This window comes from Brassica napus, chromosome C3 (genome assembly GCF_020379485.1).
Source record: "Brassica napus cultivar Da-Ae chromosome C3, Da-Ae, whole genome shotgun sequence".
NCBI lineage: Eukaryota > Viridiplantae > Streptophyta > Magnoliopsida > Brassicales > Brassicaceae > Brassica > Brassica napus.
Genome location: NC_063446.1, coordinates 29,603,610 through 29,625,633, shown reverse-complemented (window position 1 = coordinate 29,625,633; position 22,024 = coordinate 29,603,610). Strand labels below are relative to the sequence as shown.

General features: G+C 38.6%; 1 long non-coding RNA gene and 2 other non-coding genes across 3 annotated transcripts; 1 reads left to right on the top strand and 2 right to left on the bottom strand.

The window, feature by feature from the left end:
- Nucleotides 1-2,438: 2,438 nt before the first annotated feature.
- Nucleotides 2,439-2,545, bottom strand: LOC125584624. Its single transcript, XR_007321536.1, has one exon. It is a non-coding gene; the product is annotated as a small nucleolar RNA R71 (small nucleolar RNA).
- A 2,734-nt stretch (nt 2,546-5,279) lies between these two features.
- On the top strand, nt 5,280-5,386 carry LOC125584692. Its single transcript, XR_007321602.1, has one exon. It is a non-coding gene; the product is annotated as a small nucleolar RNA R71 (small nucleolar RNA).
- Nucleotides 5,387-10,865: 5,479 nt separating this feature from the next.
- LOC125584533 lies at nt 10,866-12,550 on the bottom strand. Its single transcript, XR_007321444.1, has 2 exons — nt 12,098-12,550; nt 10,866-11,944 (listed from the first exon to the last, which is right to left on the bottom strand). It is a non-coding gene; the product is annotated as an uncharacterized LOC125584533 (long non-coding RNA).
- Between the last annotated feature and the right edge of the window lie 9,474 nt (nt 12,551-22,024).

The following is a 22,024-nucleotide window of genomic DNA, read 5'->3' as shown; positions in this document are numbered from 1 at the left end:
AGTGATCATGGAGAAGTCCTTGATGAATCTTCTGTAGAACCCAGCATGACCAAGAAAACCTCTGATGTCTTTCACTGTCTTCGGTGGGGGCCAACCAACCATAAAATCAATCTTAGCCTTATCAACCTCAATCCCCTTCTCTGAAATCTTGTGTCCTAGCACAATCCCTTCCTTAACCATGAAGTGACACTTCTCCCCATTCAGCACAAGGTTGGCGTCTTCACATCTCTGTACGACCCTTACACCATGGGGGAGGGGTTTAAGCTCCACTTTAGGCGACTTAAGCTCACTCCAGTCATCTTCCTGGGTGTCCTCTTGTTGAATGACTGAGGCTTCTTGATGAACCACTTGTGGCAGCTCCTCATACTGATCCTTACAACCAAATCCTCTGTGTGAATCCAACATCATTGATATCTTGCATATTCACATTGTTTTATTCATTTATTCATGTGCATTTTCATCATATAGATTAGGATTTAGCCATGTCTAGGTTGCATTTTGCATACATATGTCTCTATTAGGTATTGGAGTACCACATGGAGTTCCTAGAGACATTTGGGTACATTTGGAGCTCAAGGCAGGTGATTAGAGTGATCTTTGGACGAGCACTGCCTGGAGCGACTTCCCGGAGCGACTACATGAAGTCGCTGTGACACACATCTCAGAGAAACTTGACCGGAGCGACACAGCGAGGTCGCTCGCGTCTCCATCACCCAGAGCGATGTGACCGAAGCGACACAGCGAGGTCGCTCGCGAAGAGCGACCCAGAGCGACGTCTCGCAGCGACCCCTCCAGGTCGCTCCCGAAGCCTGGAGCGACCTCCCGGAGCGACTACTGGAGGTCGCTGCGTGCCTTCTGTTTGCTCGAATTCATTTCTACTCAAAGGCCTTTTGGTCATTTCATTATGCACGTTTTTACTTCTGAAAACTTATGTTTTAAGTACTTTGTAAGCGACCAGAAAACAATCTCTTTTTCTGGAGAAGAACTAGTAAAACTTCTTTTGATTCAGATTTCATTGCTTTCATCTTGTGTTCTTGTTGATTTCTTATCTATTTCTCTACATGATTAATCTGAAATCCAATATGGGTTTAAGAGGAATCATGGAGATTAGTGAGTAACCACCTTTTGAATTCATGGGTTAGGGAGATCAAGGGTGATTAGGTAAGTTCTAGGATGTTTTAGTGTATATCATTCTTGTTCCTTGCTAGTAGAGTATTCATAATGCATCTTCTGAGTTGGCCACTCAAAAGTTGATCAATAGGCAATTCCACCCAAAAGGTGTTTGATGAAATGCCTGAGACAACTCTCCTAGGCTTTTAGTATACTTTGCCAAAGACATTTGTTGTTAAAGGTGCTAAGATAGCTAATAGACTTGTTAGTAATGATTGTTTTGACATTATTCAACCAAAGACATTTGATGTTTGAGATATGTTAGCAAATGAGCATTCATCTAGACATAGAGCTTGCTTAGAATTGTGTCTAGGTTTAAGGTCGATAGTTTGATTGATCATTTGCCATCCTTAGTTTGATACTTGATCACCCAAGGTCTAATCCCTATGCCCATGAGTTCTCTTTTCCCTTAGTAAAGAAAGTATCATTCTGTAATTGCTTTCTAGTATTAGTAGTAGTTTAAAACTCATCTAAATCATTGTTTGCACTTAGATTAAGTGAGTACTTGCATTCTCAGTGCTTTGATATCCCTCAGAACTGGTTCGACATTCACTATACTACAACATTTGTCTTAGGAGCCTTGAAAACTCCAAACATCAAATTGGCGCCGTTGCCAAATTCTGAGTAGATTTAAACTTTGAGATTTAGTCACTTGTTTGAGACTACGTCATTTTAATTTTGTTTTGTTACTGATTCTTCTTCTTCACCTACCTTTCACTTTCAGATGTATGAACTTGAGGAGCAGGGGTCCATCAAACCTAGTTCCAATAGTAGCAGACATCAGAGCTTTTGAGAGGGAGTGTGCTTGAGCTAGAAGAGAAGAAGAACAACAAGCCCACTTGCAGAGATTCAATATTGATATGGAAGATCAACCGCAAGGGGCAGAACACCAACCGCGGGCAGTTCGACCCATTGGTACTTATGACCGGCCCAACATTCATGGTCATAGACTGGGAATCCGAGCACCGGCTGTGGCAGCCAACAACTTTGAGGTCAAGTCAGGACTCCTCAACGTGATCGAGAACAACAAGTATCATGGCTTGGCTCTAGAGGACCCATTTGATCACTTGGATATGTTCGACAGCTACTGTGGGTTGTCAAAAACCAATGGTGTGTCTGAGGACGCCTTGAAGCTGAAGTTATTCCCTTTCTCTTTGGGGGATAAGGCACGCCAGTGGGAGAAGTCTCTACCCAGCGACTCTATCACTACTTGGGATGAGTGCAAGAGAGCATTCTTGGAGAAATTCTTCTCATCCTCAAGAACTGCTAAGCTGAGAAATGAGATCTCCAGTTTCCAACAGAAGAATTTGGAAGGATTCAGTGAAGCCTGGGAGAGATTCAAGGGCTACCAAGCTCAATGCCCACACCATGGTTTCTCTAAGGTGAGCTTGCTGAGCACATTCTACCGTGGTGCTCTTCCTGAGTACAGGGCCAGACTGGATACAGCTAGCAATGGATTCTTCTTGGGGAGAACTGAGGAAGATGCAGAGGATCTGGTTGACAACATGGTAAAGAGTGATGCAGTCTACAGTGGATACCACGACAGAGGCAATCGAACAGATTATAAGCAGACGAGGAAGGAGTTGAAAGCTCTACAGGATAAGATAGACATCTTCCTTGCTGATAAAGCCATACAAGAGCAGCTGCACTTTGTTGGTAACCAAAGCCAAGAGATACCACCTATTGTCCATGAGGTTGAGGGTTTGGAAGGTCAGGAAGAACTGTGTTTCATCAACAACAATGATAGCTGGTACAAAAAAGAGCCCAACTTTCAGTACAACAACTACCAACAGAGATCCTATCCCAACAACCAACATAGTGGTTATCCGCCTCGAAACAACCAGCAAGGCAGCTATCAACCTCAGCAAAACCCCTCATCTGGTTCCTCTGCTTCTCAAGAGAGCAGCACTGACACCCTGCTGAAACAAATCTTGGAGTCTCAGACTAGAAGTGGGAAGCATGTTGGTTATGAGTTGAAGAACCTTCATTCCAAGATTAATGGGAGCTACAATGAGCTCAACAACAAGTTCTCACATCTTGCTTCTACAGTCAAGAATTTAGAGAATCAGTTTGCTTCCAAGATTCTCTACCTGGAAAATCTGACCAAAACCCCAAGGAGGCCAAAACTATCACCCTTAGTTGAGGCTGATAGCTGCCTTGCTGGTTGTTCTGAGGCTGATAACCACTCTGTTGGTTGTTGGAATAGAATTTCTGTTGGTAGTTGTTGTACTGAAAGTTGGGCTCTTTTTTGTACCAGCTACCATTGTTGTTGATAAAACACAGTTCTTCTTGACTTTCCAAACCCTCAACCTCATGGACAACAGGTGGTGTCTCTTGGCTTGGGTTACTGGTGTTAGGAGTTTTCAAGGCTCCTAAGACAAATGTTGTAGTATAAAAGATTGTCGAACCAGTTCTGAGAGATATGAAAGCACCGAGAATGCAAGTACTCACTTAATCTAAGTGCAACCAATGATTTAAATGGGTTTTAAGCTATGACTAAAACTAGAAAACAATAACAGAATGATACTTTCTTGACTAAGGGAAAAGAGAACTCATGGGCATAGGGATTAGACCTTGGGTGATCAAGTATCGAACTAAGGATGGCAAATGATCAATCAAACTATCAACCTTAAGCCTAGACACAATTCTAAGCAAGCTCTATGTCTAGATGAATGCTCATTTGCTAACATATCTCAAACATCAAATGTCTTTGGTTGAATAATATGAAAGCAATCATTACTAACAAGTCTATTAGCTATCTTAGCATCTTTAACAACAAATGTCTTTGGCAAAGTATACTAAAAGCCTAGGAGAGTTGTCTCAGGCATTTCATCAAACACCTTTCGGGTGGGAAATGCCTATTGATCAACTTTTGAGTGGCCAACTCAGAAGATGTATTAAGAATACTCTACTAGCAAGGAACAAGAATGATCTACACTAAAACATCCTAGAACTAACCTAATCACCCTTAATCTCCCTAACCCATGAATTCAAAAGGTGATTACTCACTAATTTCCATGATTCCTCTTAAACCCATATTGGATTTCAGATTAATCATGTAGAGAAATAGATAAGAAATCAACAAGAACACAAGAACATAACAATCAAAAATCCAAGAGATGAGCTTCTCCAGAGAGTTTTTGTGTCTTTCTCAATAGATCCAAAAGATAGTCTGCCCTCTGGTGGCTTACAGAGTATAAAAACATAGGTTTAGAAAATAAAAACGTGCATAATGAAATGACCAAAAGGCCCTTGAGAAATCATGAATTCGCCCAAACAAATAGACGCGGAGCGACCTCGGCACGTCGCTGCGAGAGGTCGCTCCTGGGTCGTTTCTTCGCGAGCGACCTGGCTGTGTCGCTCCGAAGACGTCGCTCCCGGGTCGTCTCCTCGCGAGCGACCTGGCTGTGTCGCTCTGAGGACGTCGCTCCAGGATGTGTTGGGTGTCGTCTCGCCATGGAAACGCGAGCGACCTTGGATCCTCGCTCTGGCAAGTCGCTCTGGGTGGGGTGTCTCGCGATAAAAACGCGAGCGACCTCTCTACGTCGCTCTGGCAAGGTCGCTCCGGGATGTGTGCCACAGCGACTTCACGGCGTCGCTCCGGTGAGGTCGCTCGGGTGCGCTGCTCGTCCGTTGATCGCTTTAAACACTTCTTTTGAGCTCCAAATGCACCCAAATGCCTCCAAGAACTCCATGTGGTACTCCAATACCTGATAAAGACTCATGTATGCAAAATGCAACCTAAACATGGCTAAATCCTAGTCTATATGATCAAAATGCACATGGGTGAATGAATAAAACAATGTAAATATGCAAGATATCAGTTACCAACAAAGTGCAGCTGCTCTTGGGTGGCTTTATCAGCAATGAGGATGTCTATCTTATCCTATAGAGCTTTCAACTCCTTCCTCGTCTGCTTGTCATCTGATCTACAGCCTCTGTCGTGGTCTCCACTGTAAACTGCATCACTCTTTACCATGTTGTCAACCAGCTCTTCTGCATCATCCTCAGTTCTCCCCAAGAAGAACCCATTGCTAGATGTATCCAGTCTGGCCCTGTACTTAGGAAGAGCACCCCTATAGAATGTGCTCAGCAAGCTTTCCTTAGAGAAACCATGGTGTGGGCATTGAGCTTGGTAGCCCTTGAATCTCTCCCAGGCTTCACTGAATCCTTCCAAGTTCTTCTGTTGAAAGCTGGAAATATCATTTCTCAGCTTAGCAGTTCTTGAAGTAGAGAAGAACTTCTCCAAAAATGCTTTCTTGCAGTCATCCCAGGTGGTGATAGAGTCACTGGGTAGAGACTTCTCCCACTGACGTGCCTTATCCCCCAAAGAGAAAGGGAATAACTTGAGCTTTAAGGCGTCCTCTGACACACCATTGGTTTTTGACAACCCACAGTAGCTGTCGAACCTGTCCAAGTGATCAAATGGGTCCTCTAAAGCCAAGTCATGATACTTGTTGTTCTCGATCACGTTGAGGAGTCCTGATTTGATCTCAAAGTTGTTAGCTGCCACAGCCGGTGCTCGGATTCCCAGTCTATGACCATGAATGTTGGGGCGGTCATAAGTGCCAATGGGTCGAGCTGCGCGCTGTGGGTGTTCTGGCCCTTGCGGTTGATCTGCCATATCAATATCCAATCTCTGCAAGTGATGAGGTTGCTCTTCTTCTCTTCTCGCTCTAGCACACTCTCTCTTTAAAGCTCTGATGTCTGCAACTCTTGGAACTAGTTTTGATGGACCCCTGCTCCTCAAGTTCATACACCTGAAAGTTAAAGGGAGGTGAAGAAGGAGAATCAGTAACAAAAGAAAATAAAAATGACTTAGTCTCAAGCAAGTGACTAAATCTCAATGTTGAAATCTACTCAGAATTTGGCAACGGCGCCAATTTGATGTTAGGAGTTTTCAAGGCTCCTAAGACAAATGATGTAGTATAAAAGATTGTCGAACCAATTCTAAGGGATTTCAAAGCACCGAGAATGCAAGTACGTACTTAATCTAAGTATCACCGATAATTTGGATGATTTTAAACTATTACTAATAATAGAATGCAAGAACAAAACAATAAAACAATAAAAGAAGTGACTTTCTTTGGTTGTGATAAAAGAAAACTCATGGGTATAGGAATTAGACCTTGGGTGATCAAGTTTCGAACTAAGGATGGCAAATGATCAATCAAACTATCAACCTTAAGCTTAGACACAATCTTCAACAAACTCTATGTCTAGATGAATGTTCATTTACTAACATATTTCAAACATCAAATGTCTTTGGTTGAATAATATGAAAGCAATCATTACTAACAAGTCTATTGGTTATCTTAACACCTTTAACAAAAAATGTCTTTGGTAAAGTATGTTAAAAGCTTAGGAGAATTGTCTCACGCATTTCATCAAACACCTTGTGGGTGGGAAATGCCTAAAGATCAACTTTTGAGAGGCCAACTCAGAAGATGCATTATGAATACTCTACTAGCAAGGAATAAGAATGATCTACACTATAACATCCTAGATCTAGCCTAATCACCCTTAATCTCTCTAACCCATGAATTCAAGAATGGATTACTCACTACTCTTCATGATTCCTCTTAAACCCATATTGGATTTCAGATTAATCATGTAGAGAAATACATATAATAGATATGAAAACAACAGAATTGCAATAACAAAATGATCAATTGATTCAAAGAGATGAACTTTCCAAGAGGTTTTGGTGGTTTCTTTTGATAAAAGATAATTTGCCTCTAATGGCTTACAAAAGATACTTAAACATAGGTTTAGAAAGTGTAAAACGTGCATAATAAAATGACCAAAAGGCCCTTGAGTAAACATGAAGTCGAGCAAACAAAAGGCGCGCAGCGACCTCCAGTAGTCGCTCCGAGAGGTCGCTCCAGGCTTTGGGAGCGACCTGGAGGGGTCGCTGCGAGACGTCACTCCGGGTCGCTCTTCGCGAGCTACCTGGCTGTGTTGCTCCGGTCACGTCGCTCCCAGCTGGAGCGACCTTATGGTGTCGCTGCGGAACGTCGCTGTAAGGTCGCTCTCGTGCCTCCGAGCGATGAAAACGCGAGCGGCATCGGGGTGTCGCTCCGGCCAAGTCGCTCTGAAGGGGTGTCACAGCGACTTCATGGTGTCGCTCCGGTGAGGTCACTCCCATGCACTGCGCGTCCAATGATCACCTTTATCACCTCTTTTGAGCTCCAAATGCACTCAAATATTTCCAAGAACTTCATGTGATACTCCAATACCTGATAAAGACTCATGTATGCAAAATACAACCTAAACATGCCTAAATCCTAGTCTATATGGATAAAATAATGGAAATATGCAAGATATCAGTCACCGGCGAGAGCCACCACAAGAAGATTAACGGTTCATCGGGCCAGTCCCGAGACTAGATAGCACGCGCCAGGTTGGAGTGGAGGGTTCATCAGATTCAGCTTTTTCCGAAGCAAAAAGGTTGATTAGCGAGAGCGAGCTTCTCCGTGAAGAAACCACTTCCACCACCGTCGAGTTTGACAGCGCCACTCCGGTAAGAAAGTCTTCGGGGCTTGAACCCAAGATGCGGTAAGCAGCATTGTCTGGTGAGGATACCATGTTTGAAGTTGAAAGTACAACCCACCAGAGAGATAGCGACATCGAGAGGGTTTGATTCATATGGTTTCTCTTCTTCTGTCACCGCCGTGGACTCATGGAAATATGTCGACTAGATTTTGAAAAGCCAAGTTTCAAAAAGTTTAAAAAGGGAAAAAAAGAAAAGAACGAAGTCAGAGCAAAGTAGGTAAGTGAACAAAAGACAACAAAAAACAAGTTTATCCCGATGCCGGCGAGCTCCAGCTATACCGGCGCCAGAAAACGGCTGCTTCGATCAGTCTTTTGTTTTTGTGTGTGTGTTTGTTTTTAATAACTATTGTATCGAACCGATATGTCCCTCTATTTATTCATATTAGGTCCGTTCGTCTTGATTAACTTTCATCACCTTAAAGAAGAATACATTTCTATCTAAAGTACATCTTTGGATATCTTTCTTTCGGGAATATGGGAATCTTCTATAACATATAAGTTCGTATAATTATTCAATTTAGAGAGACGACATATACTTATAGAGATCAAACACATGTGGCTTATCATAATTTATATCATTTATAGCCGTTTGCTTGATGTAAAATAAAAATCTTTGTTATCATGACCTGATAAACTTTTTTAACATATAGGATTTACTTGGTAATGTATAATGTAAAGGAAATCATCAATTTTATAATGTTAAATTATGCAAGTAGCTACATATAATACTTACGAATGGTAAGAAAGTGAGTAGAAAGAATATAACCCAGTCTATCTTGAACTGGACGTGATAATCCCACAAGGCCACAACGGTAAAAATAAATGGAAATCGTGACATTTCAAATAAATTTCACGTGATAATATAACTGATCCGCTCCGATCCTCATTGTCAACCCCTAATTAAATTTGAAAACGATTCTTGACAGCTAACAGTTTTGACATTTTTAGGGTTTCATAAAAAATATAATATCCTCGGCGCTCCCCTTTTTCCATTGATTAGTATTTGAAAAATGGTAATTGTCAATGGTCATGCACTCGAACTATAGAACGAAGCGTTTGAGATTGTAAGAGCATGTTCAATGATAAAACTATTAAATATCTGTTAAATGGGGTCATAGAGTGAGACAAACAAAAGACCAAAGTGGGGTCATAGAGAGAGACAAACAAAAGACGAAGAAGTAATGGATACAACGTCTCTTCCTTTGCTTAAATAAGGTACGTCCCACCTCTTTTCTTTCTTCTATCTTTTATTTTAATTGTAATTATGCTTAACAACCCTTGTTTAAGGGATATCAATAAATCTGCTCTAAGACGTTTATCAGTATGGGGCCCATCGAATCCCCAAGCCTTTGACATTCACGCAAATATGGTACTTATAAATGGTCCACGAACGAGTCTGCAAGACGTTATTGTCACGATATCAGTACGACAAGTTTGTATTAAGATGATTACGTTGAATAATCAAGGCTCAAAGATATGACCAGAATATAATTACGATTTTGAAAAACATGTTACCAAAAAATGTTACCATGTCTAGCTAACCAATAAATTTGATTTTTGGTCCATAAATTATAATACATTGTTATAACATGCATGGTTGGCTATTTTCTAGGTCCTTTTATACATACGTAAATGCATATTTACTTTTTGTTTTAATCAAAGGGCTTTAAAATATTTGCTATTTTCTAACAGTAAATATTTGCTATTTTCTAACAGTATTATTGCATTTTTTCTATTGTCTAACAGTGTTATTGCATTTTTTACTGCTATTTTCTGTTACGACTGTTCTGTAGACTCTAATCCTAATTAACTTCTTTATATATTTTTCATCTAATTAAACTAAGATTGCTTGATCGTGCTTGTATGATTCAGAGTGCAAATGTCACTTTCAGTAACCATGACTAAACTACCGCTTTAATCAGACAGATTAACATTTTTTTTCTTCATTAGTTTGCACTTTGCACGCCGTTCGTTTGACACGACATGCATGTATTATCATGTGATAAGTTTGAATTATTATATGATCAATCGCTGTCTAATATAAACGTTTCCAAAAATATCAAATCCTCGTCTTAAATATGTATGGTACGTACGCATGCCGTCACAAGTATGGCAAACGTACAAGCCCCATATATACCAGATGTAGAAATGCTAAGGATTCTATAATTTCCCCACCGTATATAATAACAACACTTATCATTATTATACAAACGTCATTATATCTTTGGAAATTCCTCACACCACAGCCATACCAATGGACAAGGAAACAATATTTTTGTTAACCAGTAAGTAGTTGTAAAATTATATACAGAGAATTTTCTTCTTCTATATTTGGATGGCTTAAGAACACCTACGCTAGGTTCTTAACATAAGTTTCCAAAATAAAATAAAGTGGAATAATAAAAATTTATGAAAGAGAAAGGAGAAAGGTTCTAAAACAATTACGGTAAGACTATGTTTATCCCTAAGAAACTCATTTAAAAAAAAAATTAAAAAGTAAACCAATCGTAGGCTGCCATGAGTCAGTGGGGTCTGCGAACAGTGTAAGAAACTCACTAAAATCGGTTTTTAATTAGTAGTTTTTGCAACCGATCCTTAAGGGTTTTGTGGAGACCACGCACTAAGAACTCAGGATAAACATGCTATAAGAGACGGTTTCGAAACATACTTACATATGTGTCAGTTGGTTTTTAGTTTTACTTTTTACAAGAAAATAAAAAGTAAATAAAATATTATAACATTAATATTTTTGCTTTTGGTAACTCTTATCGGTTTCTAGCGTTAAAGATGTTCTAAGGGCATCATTAACGCTAGAACCTATTGGGGTTTCTTAATGACTTTAAATATTAAAAGTTAGTTAAAAATTTAGTTAAGAAACACCAAAAAAAAAGAGTGCTCCAATGCTAATCTCTAAATCAAAGGGTCCTTAAAAAAATATGCAACATCTTCCATCAACTTTACTTTTGTCTCCAAAAAAAAAAAGCTTTGATGTCATATTCACAACAACAGACGGAAACATATATACTTTATAAAGGTGAGAATACTATCAGAAACTTAGCTATTATGAGTCAAACACAACCTCGGCTACTTCATTAAGCATAGCTCTGTAAAACAATCAGTAAGGAATAACAGCAATATGATTAATCATAAAGTGAAGAACTTTTCAATAAGCTTCAAATGCAAATGCACTGTAAAGAGTCGTTCAGTAAAGCACAATACATATGCATATATAGTACCAACATCAAAGACATGCACTTAATCTTCCATACACCTCCTTCATAAATCTACGGAAACTAACTTATCAGATTCACTACAATGAACACTTGTAAACTTTATAATGTTACATGTGCGCACTTGTCAACTGTCTCAGAATGAGGAACTGGGACTCAAGAAATGGCTTGCTCCAGGAACTGATCATTTCCTGTCAGACACAGCAACCACATCCCAGCAGCATAAAAGATTGAGACAAGCCGTAATACAAAAACTTCCAGTAATCCTACACACCTCTTAACAAAGGCTAACTAAACATTATCTTGGTTCCAATTGAACGAAAATCAAATCTTGTAACTTTCTTCAACTGTTTTTTCTTTCTTTCACATTTCAACTATGTGCAATTTCTACCACTCATTTATCAGTTCAAGCATGAAACACAGCATAAGTACATAACCCTAACTCCGAATACAATCAGTTCAAGCATGAAACAAAGCGTAGCCTTCTAAATTCGAATTCAATTTGTGTTTCTTTTACTTTGCTTAGCAAAATGAAATACAAACAATCCGAGTGTCTACCATCAAACACATGGAGAGATGTTAAAACACAACTCAAGAATAACAAGAAGCTCATCACTACGCTAAACCATTTCACAATCCAATAAACGATCTTCAACCAATTTACCAGTCCGAATCTCGTTCCAAGGGTTCCTGTACTGCTCGCGGAGCACGGAATCGGAAGAGAACTTGTAGAGAATGGATGTCCTGCTCCGCGACGGAGTCTTGGCGGTTAACTCCGCGAATGGATGTCACATCTTCTGGGAGTCGCGCGAGGTTGAAGCCAGAAATGGAGATCCAACAGCAACGCGGTTTCTCCGGAGAGAATGCGAGAGGAGCTTTCTCGCTGACGATGATCTCATGGGTCTATGATGATTGGATGCAATAGGATCGGAACTATTTAATTTTTTGATCTTCTCAGCGATCGCCGCATGACGGAGAAGACGAAGCATCTGAAACACGACAGAAAAAAAAAATAATAAATAAATAGAAATGCCTCCTTTGGCTTACACGTGATTGTGAAACCTTTTCTAAAATCGGTTGCCAAATGCCCCATTAAGGATCGGTAACATAGGTTTTAATGAATTTTGATTTAATTAAATCACCTTTTATGTTTAAAAACCCTATTAAGAAACAGCGATAAAGATGGTCTAACTAATCCTAGTCGATGTGAGGTCCGAATAGAAACTGAGCTATATATATATAATTAAACAAAGTACGTACTTATGTGGTTTAATGAATTTAAATGTAGATAGACTCATCTAAACAAAAATCTTGTATGATTTACACGTTAATTAAAAAATATAGAGGTATGATACATACAGCTCTCACTACATCATTAATTATGAACTAAAAATACGACGTGGGTACGGGAGTCAGAGATTTGATATTACCCCTGTTCTAAAAATCGGCTCCCTAGCCGCCTAGGCCGCCGCCTAGGCCGCCGCCTAGGCGCTACGCGTCACTCTTCTGCCCCGATTTATGCCAAATCGGTTTAAAAAATCGGATATCCGATTTTTTCCGCCTAGACCGCCACTACAAGAAAACAGCGGTATTCTGACGGACATTCCGACGGAAAATGAAATCCTCGGAATATACCGAGGAATTTCCGAGGAAATTCTGAGGAAACACAAAATTGGGGTTCCTCGGAATTTCTTCGGAATATACCGACGGAATTTCGAGGAAACCTCAGTCCGTCGGAATATTCCGAGGAAATTCCGAGGAACAATGTGTTCCTCGGAAAAAACCGATGAATTCCGAGGAAATATTATAGCCGTTGGAGAGCCGTTGGGGGATTTTACAAAATTCCGAGGAAATTCCGACGAACTAGCCTTTTCCGTCGGAATTCCGTCGGAATTTCCTCGGTATGTCGGCAGGATTTAATCTATATATACAAGCACTCCTCTTCCTCTTCATTCACTCCATATCTTCATCCTTCCTCTTACTCTATTTACACACGAATTTGATTCATAAAAAATATGTCTTCTTCAAATTATTTTCGTTCTTGGATCGATCGACCTCATTTGGATCCGAACACGAGATTGCTTACGGAAGAATACCAACGAGGTATAACCGAATTCATGGGGTTAGTTCACCGACAACCGAAAGCAAAAACAGGTAAGTTAAGATGTCCTTGCTCTAATTGTAAAAATAGAAAGGTTATTAAAGAGTGGGATGTTTGGACTCATCTATATTTGAGTGGGTTTACACGAAGTTACAAAATTTGGTATCATCATGGGGAGATTATGAACATGGTAGTACTAGCGAACCTCAGCCAGCGGTTAGATTAGAAGAACCAATTAGAACGGATGTAGATTATGGTGTAGGTACTGAGCAGATGGTAAATGATCATTTTAGAGGGGAAGATTTACCCAATGCAGAAGCTAGGAGATTTTATGATATGTTGGATGCTGGAAAGCAACCATTGTACGAAGGTTGCAGAGATGGTCATTCAGATTTATCATCTGCTACAAGATTGATGGGCATTAAAACAGAATATAATTTGGCTGAAGACTGTGTGGATGCGATTGCTGATTTTGTAAAAGGTATTCTACCCGAGGATAATGTAGCTCCTGGTTCATACTACGAGGTTCAGAAACTCGTAGCTGGTCTTGGTTTATCGTATCAGGTAATAGATGTATGCAGCGACAACTGCATGATTTATTGGAGGGCGGATGAACAGCGGATTACATGCAAATTTTGTGGAAAGCCTCGTTATAAAGATACGAGTGGAAGAGTTCCAGTGCCATATAAAAGGATGTGGTATTTACCTTTGACGGAAAGGTTGCAGAGGTTGTATCTGTCTGAACGCACAGCGCAACCAATGAGATGGCATGCGGAGCACTCAACAGATGGTGAGATCAGACATCCTTCAGATGCAAAAGCGTGGAAGCATTTCCAATCAAAGTATCCCGACTTTGCGTATGAGAGAAGAAATGTCTACCTTGGATTATGTACTGATGGTTTTAGTCCGTTTGGCAAGAGTGGAAGACAGTATTCTCTATGGCCCGTCATTCTTACACCATACAACCTCCCCCAAAACTTGTGCTTGCGACGAGAGTTTTTGTTTCTCTCGATTCTCGTTCCCGGACCAGAGCATCCTAAGAGATCACTTGATGTGTTTCTTCAGCCACTAATATATGAGTTGCAACAACTATGGGCTCAAGGTGCTGAAACATACGATGTTTCGTGTAAAGAAAACTTTCAAATGCGGGCAGTACTAATGTGGACAATAAGTGATTTTCCAGCATATGGTATGTTGTCTGGATGGACAACGCATGGAAGGCTATCATGTCCATATTGTCAAGATAACACTGATGCTTTCCAACTAAAACACGGAAGGAAAACGTGTTGGTTTGACTGTCACAGGAGATTCCTACCACCTGATCATCCATATCGTAGGAGTAGGAATTTGTTTACTAAGAACAAGAGGGTGTTTGACAGTCCACCTCCGGAAATTTGTGGGAAAGATTTGAAGATACAACTAAGAGATTTTGGTGCAGAAAGGACGCCAGAAGTCGGTGGACATGAGCGTTTTCCGGTAGATGCTGTTGGAGAACTACATAACTGGCACAAAAAAAAATATTTTCTGGGATCTGCCATACTGGGAGGATCATCTACTAAGGCATAATTTAGATGTCATGCATATTGAGAAGAACTTTTTTGACAATCTCATGAACACGATCCTTAATGTTCAAGGTAAAATAAAGGATAATTTGAAGTCAAGACTGGATTTAGTCGATATATGTGCTCGTTCAGAACTTCATGTTGATGAAAATGGTAGGGCTCCTTTTCCCATATACCGACTTGATGCAGCGGGAAAAGATGCGTTCTTTGATTGGATTTCAAACGATGTGGAATTTCCAGACGGTTACGCATCAAATTTGCGTAACTGTATCGACAGAAAGGAAGGAAAGTTTACTGGCTTGAAAAGCCACGATTGCCATGTAATGATGCAGCGCCTCCTTCCGTTCGCCTTCAAGGAACTATTACCACGAAATGTTCATGAAGCAATTGCAGGGATAAGTGGTTTCTTCCGCGATTTATGCACGAGATCAGTGACTCTTGAAGGTATTGAAAATTTGAAGACTAACATAGCCGTGATTCAGTGCAACCTTGAGAAGATATTTCCTCCCTCATTTTTTGATGTTATGGAGCATCTTGTTATTCACCTGGCAAGAGAATTGGAATTTGGTGGTCCTGTGCAGTATAGATGGATGTATCTGTATGAGCGGTATATGTTCCATTTGAAGAAGATGGTGAAAAATTTCAGTAGGGTGGAAGGTTCTATAGTCGCACAGATGATCAAGAAACTTCAAACTTTGCCGAGTACTACTTTCCAGCAGAAGTTCAGACCAAAAACAGAAGACCTGCTCGGCATGATGATAGAGGCGAACGGGCAGCATATCATGTTACGGTTCCAGACATTTTCACAGATGTTGGACGACTTAGCGGAAAACCAAAGGACCGTCGACTTACTGAGCAGGAGCGCAGTCATTTGCAAACATATTTGCTCACCAATTGCGAAGACGTTCTTCAATATGAGAGGTAAATAAATGAGCTTACAAATTTTTATTTTAACAAGTTGAAATTTAAATCTTAATTAATTACATTATTGTCATCATATACAGGATTTTCATGGCAGAAAAGCGGTTCGAGTATAGATACGCCACAGAGGACGAACTAGAAGAAATGAAGCAGAGAGAATTTAGTGGATGGATGTTTACTTATGTGAGTGCTTTAAACAAATTAAAATATATTTTATCACATATTTATACTAATTCACATTTATTGATATAATATATATATATGTGCTATTAATAGGTGTCTGCTGGTTTGGCCAGAGGTGAAACATTTGACGATTGGATACGTGAGATGGTCGTTGGACCAAACTTTGTTGTGAAGTCATATCCGAGATTTTGTACTCGAGGATATGCATTCACAACTCAGAAGAGGAGACGTTCGAGTACGACTTATGATGCTGGCGTTTGTTCTGCATCAGGAGATGATGTATACTACGGACACATACATGAGATTTTGGAAATTAAGTATTTGGGCATGGTTGGATTGCGCTGTATTGTTTTCTATTGTGATTGGCACGACAACACCCCAGATCGAGGTGTGAGAACAGATGCATTTGGTGTTACATCAGTAAATTCGAGGCGAAAGCTGCAATATTATGATCCTTTCATTCTTGCTTCTCAGGCCGATCAGGTAATTAAATGTTAATTATTCAGAATGATTCATCATCATGTGTATTAATTTATAATTTTTCTAAATGTTACAGGTTTGTTATATCAAGTACCCCGGGTAAGGAACAGAGATGATCCATGGGTTACTGTTACAAGACTCAACCCGAGAGGCCGAGTTCAGGGAAGTTCTGAGCTGGAAGACCCACTACAACCAAGCACATCCGGCAACTTAAGTGCAGCAGAAGATTTAGCTGGAGTTGGCCTTGTAGTCGATTTAACCGACTTTGGAGAGGAAGTCGTCGTTCACGTAGAGGATGAACCAGTGATTGGAGAGTTTCACGAAGATCCAGATTCAGATTCATCTGGTGATGATGACTCGGAAACAGACTACCATTGAACTTATTTATTTTTATTTTTAAAGAAATACCGAGGAAATTCCGAGGAACACTTGATATAACCTCTTTCCTCGGATAATAGTTATTTGGTTTATCTAGCAAGGCAAAGCTGAATACGAATTAAAAACTACTCAGAACACAACCAAATAAAACGAAGAAACCATGTAAAAGAAATACGAACTCATAATTAAGAAACCCAAAAAAAAACTCAGTTCAAAATTAACATAAAATAAGACCATAAAACGTTAGAATAGAAAAGAAAATAAAATAGCCGGTGATAGCTCCTACTCCTCGTCTCCTGCTCCAGATGTTCCTGCATCGTTTTTGTTCTATAACGCATCGATCGATCACAATTTTACGGCCCGGTCCATCTTTGTAATCGATCGATTTGTTTTTGTTCAGAAACGCATCGATCGATGCGTTTTTAAAAAAACATACAAGATTTTCCGAGGACCCTAGGTTTTATAACCCCGAGCCACTTCTTCTTCCCCATTTCTTTCTTCTTCCTCTGCGCAAATCCTCTCTTCTCTCCGGCGATTTCCCCCTAAAATCCGACGATATCTCCGGAGATCTCCCTCTTCTCTTACACAAATCATGTAAGGACCCTATCCCACTCTCTTAGGTTCTATTTGTTAGGTTTTTGTGTGGTTTTGATAGATTTTTTTTAGGGTGATTGGTTAGGATTGTGATTTGGTTGTATAATAGGTTTAGAATTGTGATTTGGTTGAATGATTTGTTTTGTTGAATTGATTTAGAATTTTTGTATAATTTTTTTTTCTATTTATAAAATCGATTTTTGTATATAAAATCGATTTTTGTATTTTACAAAACGATTTTTCTATATAAATTCAATTTTTTTGACTTTACAAAAAAAAAATTCTATATAAATTCAATTTTTTGGATTTTACAAAACATTTTAAATATCTATAAAACTTTTTTTGTGATTAAAAACTATTATTTGGGATTTAAAAATATTTTTAATATATATATATTATTAAAACTATTTTTTTGTAATTATTAAACTATTTTTATTTATTACAACTATTTTTTGTTTATTAGAACTATTTTTATATATTTATTAAAAATTTTAAATATATATAAATCTTTTTTTGTGATTAAATTATTTGGGAATTTTTTTAAAAAAAAAAATAATTTATATATTTCTGTATTTATTAAATATATTTTTTAAATTTACAGGTCTCATGATGATCAGACCCGGCCTCGACAGCGTCGTGGTCGTGGTGGTACGGGGAGCCAGTCTCGGGATTCCAGCCATTTTCAGGATTCCCCTTCGCCCCACAGCTCCAACCATACATCTCCCTCTGCTGCACCCGCTCCTGCTCCTCTCGCTGCTGCATCCGCTCCTGTTCATCCGGGTCCTCCGGGAGTGATGCGTGTTGCGGAGTTGGTTCAACTGCCTGGTCGTGACCATCTTCCGTATCTCACTCCGTATCCACATGGACGGGGTCAAACATGGTAATTAAACATTTTTTTTTCTTTAAATTTGGATTCATTATTAACCGTTTGTTCGTTTACTAAGGTTCAACCGATCCGGGAACGGGATCAGCGCATGGATCAACCGTATGATGTACTCGGCCCTCGACAGTGGACATCCGACTTTCACTCACTTCCCAACCGACAAGCAGGTTCTGTGGTTTCGTCAGTTTGCGGTAAGTATTCTAATTTTTTACTTATATTTTTAATCTTTAATATAAATTTTCTACTAATTATGTTTTTTTTCAGCAAGAGTTCAACTGGAATTCCGATGAGACGGTCTTTATCTATCACCACTTCGTCCATAAAGTAATGGACAACTATGGGAAGCAGATCCACGAGTGGAAGAAGAAGTGGGAAATCAATAAGGTTCGATTTAATTTATTAAACCATTTTTTAATTTGTTAAACTATTTTTTAATTTATTAAATTTTTTTTTTTTTAATTAAAAGGTCCCAAAGTCGATGAACGACACGGTCTGGAAGGAGTTGTGTGCGCATTGGAATAAGGAAGAGACGAAAGAAACTTCTTCCACCAACTCCACCAACCGCAAGAGCGACCGTAAAGGGAAGGGCATCTACAAGCATAACTTGGGTGCTCAATCTATTGCCACTCTCGGAGATCGCATGGTAAGTTCAACCGCTTTTTCTTCAATTATTTGAGTTTCAGAATTTAAATTTATTGTGCATTTCTTCTAATTTCTAATGTTTCTTTAATTTATGTTTTTTTTCAAGGCGGAAGAAAATGATGGCAAGCCGGTTGATGATCTCGCCCTAATGAGGAGGGCGTATACCAACAAGAAGACCGGCCAGATTGATGACGGTCTTGTGAGGGACGTGGTCGACCTGGTCCAAACTCAGGTGGTAGACGAAGTGTCTCCGCTTCAAACCGAGGATGACGCTTCGACGGCTTCGACCAACTTGTCCCGGTTTCGAATCAACGAAATCGTTGAATCCGTAAGTTTTTTGTTTTTAAAAGTTCAATTCATTTATTTCTTGGTTTAAATTTCTAAATTTGGCTTTTTTCTATTCAGTCGGTTCCAAAGAAGAAGGGACGTTTGGTCGGTTTGGGTCGTCGCACCCGGTCGGTTCCCCCTTCTTCTGCACCACCGCCCTTCGTTGATCCAGAAGTACTTACGGCCCAGTTGAAGGACAAAGATGATCGTATATCTTTGTTAGAGACCCAGATGGCGGCTCAACAGGCGGGCTATGAGGCACAGAGGAGGCTGAACCAGCAAATGATGGAGATGATGCAGAGGATGTACCCGAACGAGGTGTTCCCGGACGTGCCAGACCCGTAGTTTTTTTTTTCCCACAAACTCGGAATGTTTTATTTTTATTTGTGAAACTTTGAATATTAATTAATATGATTTCAATTTTACTTTTAATTTCATATTTTCGAATTTAAATTTCAGAAATTTTATTTTTTTAAAAAAATTAATATTTTTTACATTCCGAGGAAATTAATTATATTTTTCACTTGATCGATCGATGCGTTTTTTAAAAAACGTTCGGGCTATACCGAAGGACAGGTTCCTCTGTTTATTCTGAGGAACTTTTCCCTCGGTATATTCCGAGGAACTGGTCCCTCGGTATATACCGAGGGAAAAGTTCCTCGGAATAAACCGAGGAAAATTTCCGTCGGTATACTCCTATCGATCGATGTATATATGTCCAAAAACGCATCGATCGATGAACTTCCGAGGAATTATACCGACGAAGTTCTCCCTCGGTATATTCCGAGGACATTTCCGACAAACTAGTGATCCTCGGAATTTCCTCGGAATTCCGACGGAAAATTCCGAGGGATTTCCGAGGAAAAAATAAATTCCGATGAATTATTTCCGACGACGTGGTTCGTCGGTATGTCGTCGGAATAACGATATTCCGACGAAATTCCGACGATTTTTCCCTCGGAATCCTTGATGTTTTCTTGTAGTGCGCCTAAAGCCTAATCTATTTTTTATTTTTATTTTTTATTATTTTTTTTTATTTTTTTATTTTTTTTATTTTATTTTTAATAATATTTTTATTTTTTATTTGATCTAAAATTTTATAAATATCATTTATATTCATAATTTTGATGAAAATACACTATATTAAGTTTATATATTCTATTTGTGTGTTTTATACAATCTTAAACATGAAAATGTATTAATGTTATACACAATTAAAGATTAACATGTTTTATAACACAGTAAACCATCTAAAAATTCCGCCCCGCATAATTTCCGATTAATCCCCGATTTTCTCTTTAGGCGCTAGGCTCAACCCGACCGTCCGACTAGCGGCTAGCGCGTTCCCGAACAGGGGATATTACATATTAGATCTGGGAGATTGAAATAAGCTCGTTACACAATTTGGTTTTACTATGCAATATGTAATATCAAATCTTTGCGTATGCTTCTAGATTCTTGAAGATGTAGACGAAATGTAATTAATACCAACAACGATGCGTACTATAATGTTCAATGTATCTTTAAGATATATAATTTATATATACATGGTAGGTTTTGAAACGTAGAAAACGTCTACGCTGACTTTTGCAGTGGTGATCTGCTGTTTTCATTTTTACCATAAAATATATTTCTCATTCCTAAGATCATGATTATTGGAAGTATTTAGAGTGGAGTTCTTATCAAAACATAAAAATCCGTATCTTAATTTTTAACTAAAAAAGTTAAGAACTGATTCTTAAAACTCTTATTTAAGAACCGGTTCTTAGTTTTTTTAGTTAAAAATTAAAAAACGGGTTCTTATATTCTGATAAGAATCTCAACCCAAGAACGTTCCAATAAATATGCTCTAACTATGCCTTTTTGGGCAATCTTTTCAAGAAATACCGAGTATTACACCTAACTATTCCAAATATATATATAAATGAAAAGTTATTACGAATATATTATCCAAGACTCATCCATGACTAAATAAGAAAAACGAATTCTTTTTTAGTTTCGTTGATTAGCTTTTGTAAAGGTAATTTCTTTGGTCCAAAATGCTCTGCATGGTTTGCCTTTTATAAAGAAAGTTATTTCAAAAAATGATTTTCAGCAGCAGTAGTTGTAATTTCGTTATAATTTAATTAATTAACTATGATGAAAACAATTTTGAACTTAAAATTGTTATTACGGTTTAGAATATAGATGGTCCATATTCAATAGTTTATTGAATTTTTGGTCATCACAAATGACAAACCGGTGCCTCAAAAGGTATGGTTGGGACTTGGGATTAAGAATAAGCCTATGCATGGTTTACTAAAATGCAAATCCCCATAAGATCGGAGCTACGTAACATCACTTTATCAGTTTTGATTGTCCAAGTTTGCTTGATATTTTTCCATCAGTCAGATTCCTAAAAAATATATTTAAAAAACTCAAAATGTTGAGTCAGAAAACAATATACACTATAGTTTTAGCTAAAACTGTACACGTATTACGATATGAATTATGCATCAAATTTACAAGTGACATCACCATGTCCATGTATATATGAAAACTAGTATCAGTGTATATGTTCGGTGAGATTTATATGTAAGCGTCTCGAGAAAGAGAAATGATATTCTCGTCTAAAATCATTAATTATTTGTATCATATACCGTTGCTATTGCTTCACTCATTTAAATGTCATTATAAAATGTAATCTATGTTTACTTCTGAACATTGTAATAAGATCCTGCTACACATTTGGCCTTGTTTGACGAAGAGAAAACACTACCCGATATTTTCTTTAAAGCTAACGAAATCAAGATTTTTTGGGACACAACATATACACATGGAAGACTCTCGCAAGGACATGTGTGATCTTGAAAACGTAACTACTTTACTAAAAAATGATTGTTTGTTGAGATTTTAGTTCGAGTTGTAAATTAGATTTAACTAATGGACATATATATGACGAAGACACTAAGACATGGTTCATAGAACAAAAGTATAAAAGTAAGAGTTTTCAATTAGA